This window comes from Panthera uncia, assembly GCF_023721935.1.
Source record: "Panthera uncia isolate 11264 chromosome A1 unlocalized genomic scaffold, Puncia_PCG_1.0 HiC_scaffold_17, whole genome shotgun sequence".
NCBI lineage: Eukaryota > Metazoa > Chordata > Mammalia > Carnivora > Felidae > Panthera > Panthera uncia.
Window position 1 is genome coordinate 58,779,634 of NW_026057577.1, and position 8,770 is coordinate 58,788,403.

Consider the following 8,770-nt stretch of genomic DNA (forward strand, 5'->3'; position numbering starts at 1 on the left):
ACACACACACACACACACACACACACACACACACACACACACACACGTACACCCATGGCCGGATGGCCAAACCATCTTCTAGGAATGGAAGTCTTAAACATGCATGTTGACTTTTTTTTCTCTGTAGTGTTATGTGGCCATTCTTTACAACCACCAAACCCTGACAAAGAATACTTCACACACTGTTTTGAGGGCCATGCTTCTGGAACAAGACGCTGAAAACTAGAAAGACCAAGTGTAATTACGTAATGTTAGCCACCCCTAACCCCACCCAGGAATCCCAGGAGGACTTGGCTCCCCCAGGGCATGGGCTGTGGAGTTGGGCCAAGGTACCTAGATGACATGGACTAGTGGCCCTAGCTGACACATGGGCTGCACCTACGGGAGAAAGATTTGGTCCCATTTGGAGACCAGGGAAGAGGCAGGGCTACCCCCCTCTTTGCAAGTGAGTGTGCAAAGGAGGTGCACAGGGGACCCACAGAGGCACCCCTCAGGGAGGGCGCTGCCAGGGCTCCAACCTTGGGGAGGAAAACAGAACCTGCAGCCCCGCTGCGGCTCTTTCCAGATGGGTTTCCCGACCAGAGGAGGACTCCCACATTGAAAGGTTATGTGGGAAGGATTCTGGTTTTTCTTCTCCTGCTGTGAAATCAATTAAAAACAGGACGGATATAAAATGGTTTTATAACCTCCTCCCCCTCCTGGCTTCCTTCCCTCTTGGGGATGGGCCAACCCCAACTGGAGAGAGACGAGAATCTCATGGTCTGAAAATTCTGTGGCAGTTTAAATAACGGTGACCTATTGCTCCCGCTCTCCTCAGGGGACCTGAGGCAGGAGGAGCAAACGTCTCCTGGAAAATGGACAGATGAAGGAGGACCCCATAGGTTGGCGGAAAGGGGCCGACCCTTCGGGGCTCTGTGCCAGTCCCTAGCCTCTGCTCCCCACAGGTTCAGAACTGGTCTAACCTGGGGAAGTAAGGCTACCTGTTTTAGAAGACAATGTATTTCTCACAGAATAATTCAAATTGGCTTGTTCTGCTTACACATACTTGCTCTGTACAAACCAGCATCAAGAATTTTCATTCTGTTTATCTACAAATGATCATAACAGATAACTTTTATTGCATACGACTGTGTGCCAGGAACCTGATTAGGTGCCTTTGCTAAATTAATTCTTCCAATTCTGCCACCACCGAAGGTTAAGTAGTGTTTTGCCCTATGTACAAAGAAGGAAAATGAGCCTCCAAAAGCTACCAAGTGGCAAAACTAGGGTCCCAATCCGGGGCTGCTTTACACAGCCCACCAAGGTAAGTAATAATGATTCTCATTTGTTGAGCCTTTGCTGTGCGCCAGAGACATGACGCACGTTATCTGGAATCCTCACGGCGAACCTGTGAGGAGGCAGCAGCTCCGCCCCGCTTGTAGACAAAAAAGTGGCCCTTAAGGAAGTAGCATGAGGTCACAGAATTGACTTGGTGAAGTCAAGGCTTGAAGTCAGCTCTCCCTGCGTTCAGCAATTCATTCCCGGCATGAGGAAGGTGCTCGTGTCCTGAGGTGCTCCCGGTGGGTGCTCTGGGAACAGAGAAGGGCCCCTGAAGGTCATCCCTGGTGGGCTGAGGTTGAAATGGTCTGTGCACAGAGCGTGAGTGCAGCCGTCGCCAACACACATGGTTCTCAGCAGCGTGTAATGTTTCCTGGGACCGTGGCCAACTTGGCTGAGGCTTTTTAGACATCTTGAGGGACACAGTTCTGAGCATCTTAAATGAATAGACAGACTTCTGTCAGGAAGTGCCACTTCATACCACAGAACTGCCCCCATTTTTCCCAATGAAGAGTCTTAGTTGGAAATACGTGATCATTTTAGGGTCCTATGTTTTTCTTAAAATGTTTTAACACTTACTTATTATTTTTGAGAGACAGACACGGAGCACGAGTGGGGGAGGGGCAGAGAGAGAGAGAGAGAGAGGGAGACACAGAATCTGAAGCAGACTCCAGACTCAGCTGTCAGCACAGAGCCCGATGCAGGGCTTGAACCCACAACCATGAGATCATGACCTGAGCAGAAGTTGGACACTTAACTGACTAAGCCACCCAGGCTCCTATTAGGGTCCTATTTTTGTACCTGATGCAAAATCTTGTGAATGGACCCGTATGGCTTATACATCCCTCCTTACACGTTGGACAGTTTTTAATCTCTCTTTAGGCAACTCCAGCCTCTCTGAACCCCTGTGCTATTTTCCAAGGTACAACCTCCCCTCAAAACATCTTGGAGTGTCTTAACATCCTAATCGGCATCTTCCCTTCACTCACTTTTCCCCATATGATCCTCATCCTGAGACATGTAGTCTATAAACAATAGCAACATAATACAATCCAGGTTTGGGTTGGCATCAGAACTTGCTGACACATTCTCATGTCTATTATGTATTTTAGGGCTCTTTTAACCCAAGGAGGAAAAGCCGTACAAACACAGGTTTCAGAAAGGAAATGCAAGACAGTGATCAAAGCAGGACTGGGGCCTACGTTTCCACTTTCTGCCTTTTTCTCCACCTCTCTTGGTCCAGACTGGATTCTCAGGTGCAGTCAGGCAACTGCACCCTTGTGACTCAGGAACATTGCTCTGACTCAGACTGTTTCCTTCAAGGGGTTTCTTCAACTGCTCTGAAAACTCAGCCTGGAAATGGAAAATGCCCCATACAGGTGAAGCTTAGATCTAGAACAGTGCATTTCAGAAGAAGCGTATTTTCTGAAACCAAGATTGTTGCACAATTTGAGCTATCTCATCTGCACCAGTGGCCGGTCAGTCATTCATTCAGCAAACACTTAGAGTATCTTCCAGGCACCAGTACTGCCAAGTACTGCGGATGTGGTTGGTAATGATATAGGCACAGTTCTTGTCCTCCTGGAGTTCAGAGTGCATCCAGGGAGTTGGATAATAAACTGGAACTCACAGTGAAATTATATAACAACAGGGAAGCCAGGTCAGTCCCAAGGTTTGGGACAATTTCTGTGAGGATATGACTTTCAAACTTGAAGAAGTTTCACAAGCTGGCCAGGTGGGGATGAGTTGACAAGGACTTCAGGTATGACAGCCAAAAGCATGGTCCTCACATATCTCTAAGTTGAGGGAATTTAATTGCCCAAGGCCCAGATGCTGCTCTCTGAAATCCATCCCCATGTGTTGAGGCTGTGCCTCCCATAGGCACTCCCAGCCAGCGACTGATCATGGCAGCCTGTTCCTTGGAAGCCAGGACTCCTCTGATGCCACCTTGGCTTGAGGATACCCCCATAGCCCTATCAAACGCCCTTACATTGCTGGCTGGTCTAAGCTGCGTCCACCCACCTTCCTTCCCTCCCTCCCTCCCTCCCTCCTTCTCTTGGGATCAGACTTGCCCCTGTGCTCTTTGTTCAGCCTCCCCATCCACCTGGGGAGTGTATGGCATTGCCCAGGGGAAGTGAGCCAAGAAGAAAGGAAAAACCAAGAGGAAAGGGCCCAGAGCAGATCCAGGCAAGTTCTGTTCTCTCAGCAGGAGGAGGAAAGTCAAACATGAGGTGCTGACAGTTTATTCCAGGCATTGTTTAAGACTAGATTTCTCTGTCCCTTCCTTTGAAAATTCCAGAATGACTCTGGCTAAAAGCACCCTGTTTCAGGACAGGGTCCCAGAGGATTCTGGGGCAGGATGGAAATTGTTATGAAACCATCTTTTATTCTACCTATAAGAACTTTTCCCTTCCTGTAACATCTGTATCTTTATGGGAGCAGAAGCAGGTGACCCTCCAGGATCTCACCTTGGCAAGGCCCTTCCCAAGCCTCACTGGGGGCAAGCGCAGGCAGGCCTCAGACAGGGCCAGTCTAGCCTAGGTGCCAGGTGTGTCCTTATTGTGGAGATGGACACTACAGCCTATCAGCACCTGGCACCATTCAGTATCTAGATCCTTACTAGCCATCAGCCCAGGCTCAGATGCTTCCTGGCTACATGGGGAGAATGTCCTTTTCCAGCTACCGTGAGTCACGTAGCAGATCTAGTTCTTCTTGCATATTAATAAATTGATTTTCTGGTTTTATTTTTAAAACAAAAGAACAACAGTAACATCAAGGGAGGTCATCAGAGAGGGAAAGAGTTACAAAAAAGCAACATGCAGCCTGTGGGTGTCAGGTGGAAGTAAGCGGAGTAGATTTGGGCTTTTAGGTGGGCATAGTTACCCCAGCCAGGATTTCAATGGTGCCTTTCAAATTCATTCTTTATCTATGTGATGCCTGGGGATTAGGTGGGAGTACCAAAATGCTATAATTATCAAGAGGAAAAAAATGACCCTGCTGGTGATCATTTAAGTAAGTATTTAAGGACAAATAAAAGGAAGTACATCTTTACACAGCCTGTAGCATATAAGTGGAACTCATTGCCCCCTAAGGTGTTACAGATGAAAATAATAAAAAATGGGCCCAAGAAAAGGCTAGGTAAATTCATGGATATTGGATGTAATGGTTATTAAGGTCAGCCTATGAAAACACAATGTTCCCTCAGAACTGTTTCTGGTGCCCCTCTAGAGACACCTGGGTTCGAGGCACATCAAGCTCCTACATGTTTCTGGAATGCGGAGTGCTCTTTCTCAATGCTATGCCTTTGCCACACTGTTGTCTTGAGTGTCCCTTGCCACTTTCTTCTAAGTCTGATAAACTACCATGAATTCTTCAAGACCCAATTTAAATGGAGCCTCTTCTGAGTAGCACCCCCTCCCTGATTCCTCCAGGTCAATGCTGATCACTCCTTTCACCAGTGGAACCCTCTCCCAACACACTATCATGGTTTGCCCAACTGGACAGAGATTGTGTCTAATTCTTGTGGGCTTAATTCAGAGCCTAGTTGATAGCGCCTAGGTATGAAATATGTTGAATGAATGAATGAGTGTTGAGCTATATCAACCAATGGTTTGAACACATACAATGTTTATGATACTCTTAATGACCCTCTTAGAAGCTTCTAATATCGGATAGATGATACTTTTCTTCCAGGACATATGCTTGTTTATGTCAGCTAATACATACGCTAGTCTCCAAAGAAGCATCTATGTAGTTGAAGTGGAGTAGCCAAGAGTCTTATTGAGATTTTAGTGTCTTTAACTTAACTGTGTCTCTTAGGCAAGTGAGCCAGTTCCCCAGAAATCTGGTCTAGAAATATTGCCAATGCACATTCCAGTGACTTTGAGATGTTAGAAAAACAGACATATCACCTTTCAGGCTGAAATCACTGGGAACTGCATTTTAAAGTTGGGTTTCCTTCCAGATCCTTAGGTTATGAATGACACACAGTCTGTGGAAACTTTATGAGATCACCAAGAAGCTGAGGTCTTTAACTCTCAAGAATTGTTTAATCACAGGTCAACCAAATACAATATTTGCATGTTTTAAAAAAACAAAACAGCAAGCAAAGGTCTGTTGATCAAAATGCTGCCCCAGTCCAACCAACACGAGAGGCCTGCCCAAGCTCAAATATGGAGATTCAGAAGATGATGAGTTTTAGGCAGAGGGAAGAGAGCAGCAACCCTGGACAATAAAAGAAAATCTAAGAATGATGAGAAGTCCTTCTCTGTCAATTAAACAATCAGGCCTAGAGAAAGGCTCTTGGCAAGACTCCTAGCAAGAACCTGGAGGTCCAATCCTGATTTTAATCCCCTCAAAAAACCATTTGAGTTTAACTTTTGTAAAGTTTTAGTAGTCAATTTAAAAATAAGTATCTACAGAGGCGCTTGAGTGGCTTAGTTGGTTGAGTGTCTGACTCTTGATTTTGGCTCAGGTCATGATCCCAGAGTCACGGGATCAAGCCCTGAGTCGGGTTCTGTGTTGAGCATAGAGCCTACTTAAGATTCTCTCTCTCTCTCTCTCTCTCTCTCTCTCTCTCTCTCTCTCTCCCCCCCCCCCCCGCCCCTCTCCATTGCTTACGTGCTCTCTCTCAAAATAAAATAAAAATTTAAGAATCTACATACTCTACTAACTTGAAGGTAAATACAGGGACCACATACAGGTGTCCATTCAACAGACAGCTGTGGGAGCAACTCTTTCATTTAGGGGCATCTGCTTGGACCCTGGAGATGCAGCAGGAAGCAGGGCTAAGGTCATCCTGCCCTCTTTGGGCTTATAGTCTCACAAGAAGGACAGGCCAGGATAAGTGACAATGATAATGACTGATGAGGTTTCCTGGGCAAAGTTCAGGGAGTTCTGCTATTGTGTAACTAATTAGAGGACTTTATCTATCCCAGAGGTCTGGGAAGATCTCCCTAAGGAAGTGATTCTTAAGCTGTTGCTCAGAATTGAGGTTGTAGGGAGAAGAATGTTTTAAGAAGAAAGGAGAATCCTGAGGAACTGAAGCTTTCAGCATTGCTGGAGGTCTGAGAGACGGTGGGGCAGGGCTGTGTAGGCCTTGTGCAGGAGTGAGGTGCACGTATTTAACCACCGAGCATGAATACAGCTCAGTCATCACATTCACCCAAGGTGCATTCCATTTTATTCTCTCACTAGGCTAAATTGTAGATATTATTCAACCTCTTCCTTGCTAAGAGGTTTAAATAATAGTACGAATTTTTCGTAGATGTGCGGTTTTTTTGCTTGCTGTACCTACCAGTGCATAAATGATGTGCCACAGTCATGATAAAACTTTTCCAAAGATGTTTCCCATTAAGTTGCTGGACATTAAGTAACAGGGAGAGCTCGGTGTAAGAGGATAGGTAATTCACTTAACTTAAATGATATTTTTTAGGATGCAGAATTTTTCTCGGCATTTGCTGAACTGGCAGCAATCAACAAAATTTCTTAGCCTATATAATACTGTGTTAGAATTTTCATATTGACTCTGTATTGACTAACTCATGAAAATTGTATACTGGAATAACATACTTCAGTCTAACCTAATCCTCCAGTCTAGATGAGAGGCTCAAGTTGGCAGTTACATACTGAGCTGTGAATTTAGAATCCTGGCTCAGCCACTTGGGTGTTAGATAGCCTCTCCGTTCTTCAGTTTTCTCACCCATAAAATGGAGATTATGAGATCTATAGTCCTCAACTGAATTAATATACCAGTGGCATTAGTACTCATTTTTAGTAATAAAATTAATATTGTAAATTCTCAAGACAGGTGGGCATCAGGTGGGTTTTAACCAAGGCCTTAAATAAATGTAGGAGGACTTCAACAGGGATGAATTTCACACTGGTCTCCAAACCATTCCTAAGGGAGTCCATATTCTCAGGAGTGACAAGCATTCCTGAGGAAACCCTGCCTGGAACCTGACCACAACCTGCGGGGACCTTTTACCATCCACCCATTTGTTCTCCCACTTTTCACCCCCGTAATCTGGGAACCCAATTCCAGTGGAGGCTGGAGTTCCCACGTGTGGCCAAGTGAGGGTTACTGTGAGGGAACACTGCCCTGTGGTAGTTAGCCACAGCCTCAGAGGACCCTGGGGTGCCAGCATGTCTTCCAGGGCCAATGTTATCCCCTGCCACAGAACTTGGGAACACCCTGGTTAGAGGACTTGGTGAGAATAAGGACTAGCACTTGGGAAGCATATTGGGCTGGTGTGCTGAAGAAACCAAAATGATCTCCAAGCAACACCCACCTGGGCTTGAGAGGAAAGGGAGCACCAAGATACAGGCATTGAGCCAACTATGGTGGAAGCCAATGACAGTGTCCAGTAGTCTGTACTTTTGAGAAGACTGGCATAAGAACCAACTGGTCAGACCAGATTCAGCATTAACTCTTTAGTTGATAGCTAGTGAAGACGTAGGGAAGGTATTTCCAAACTATGGGAGAATTTCAGTATTTAAACAGCCAATGTAACTAGCTATATACATAAACACAAGTTGAATATTAATTTGGGGACCTTGGAAACCATATTAATGGCTCTGGACTCCATCATAAGGATATGGAGAACTATAAGGGTCTTAAGAGATTTTATGTATTTTTTGGACCAAGGCTTGCTGAATACAGTAGGGAGGATGGATTGAAGGAAAAGAATATAGGAAACAAGAAAACAGTTAAGGTGCCCTTGCAGGAGTTGAAGTTGGAGATAATAGGAATGGGTGGATATGAGAGATATTTAATGAGTACAATTTTCAACACTTGGTGATTGACTAGACATGGGAAGTAGGAAGAAGGAGGAGTCCACAATGACTTCTAGGTTCCTTGCTCAGGAAATAAGACAGATTATGTCACCATTTAATAAGGGAAATCAGGAGACAGAGCAGCTTTGAGGATATGATATGACCAGTTTGGTTTCAAATGTGTTGAGCTTCAGGTGCCTATTACATATTTACACAGAGATTCAGTAGGCAATTGGATATATGGGTACTGTGTGTGAAATAAGCCTGGCTGGAAATTATGGTTTTGGAATTTTTATATATTGATGCATGAAGTTGTCCTGAAAGAGAATATAGAGTGAGAAGAAGTAGGTGTGAGTCTTGAGTAACAAAAACATGTCAGGAACAGGTAGTAGATGAGGTACCACAAAGTTAGAGATTGTGAAGTTGGTGAGCTGTGGACAGAGGGAAGAGAGCAGAAACCCTGGATAATAAAGGAAAATCTAAGAATAACAGAAGGCAAGAGAAAGGTGTGTTCAGTATGGTAGATGAACAATTAGCATCCATTCCTACTTTCTGTTTTATTTGTCTTCTGGACAGCCAAAGACTACTTCCCGAGATTCCCTTGCGTCCAGAGGTCTGGATGCAAATTAAGTTCCACCAATTACATATACCACTCAAGAATTAGGACGTGAAACTGAGG

General features: G+C 45.0%; 1 long non-coding RNA gene across 4 annotated transcripts in view; it reads right to left on the reverse strand.

Moving 5' to 3' along the window:
• The window catches only part of LOC125935776 (uncharacterized), a 2,341-nt gene extending 1,585 nt beyond the window's left edge, over window positions 1-756 (reverse strand). Inside the window, exon 1 of one of the 4 annotated variants that reach the window (XR_007461788.1) lies at window positions 51-216. This is a non-coding gene — a long non-coding RNA (uncharacterized LOC125935776). The other 3 variants (XR_007461787.1, XR_007461786.1, XR_007461785.1) reach the window with 3 other exon arrangements.
• Between the last annotated feature and the right edge of the window lie 8,014 nt (window positions 757-8,770).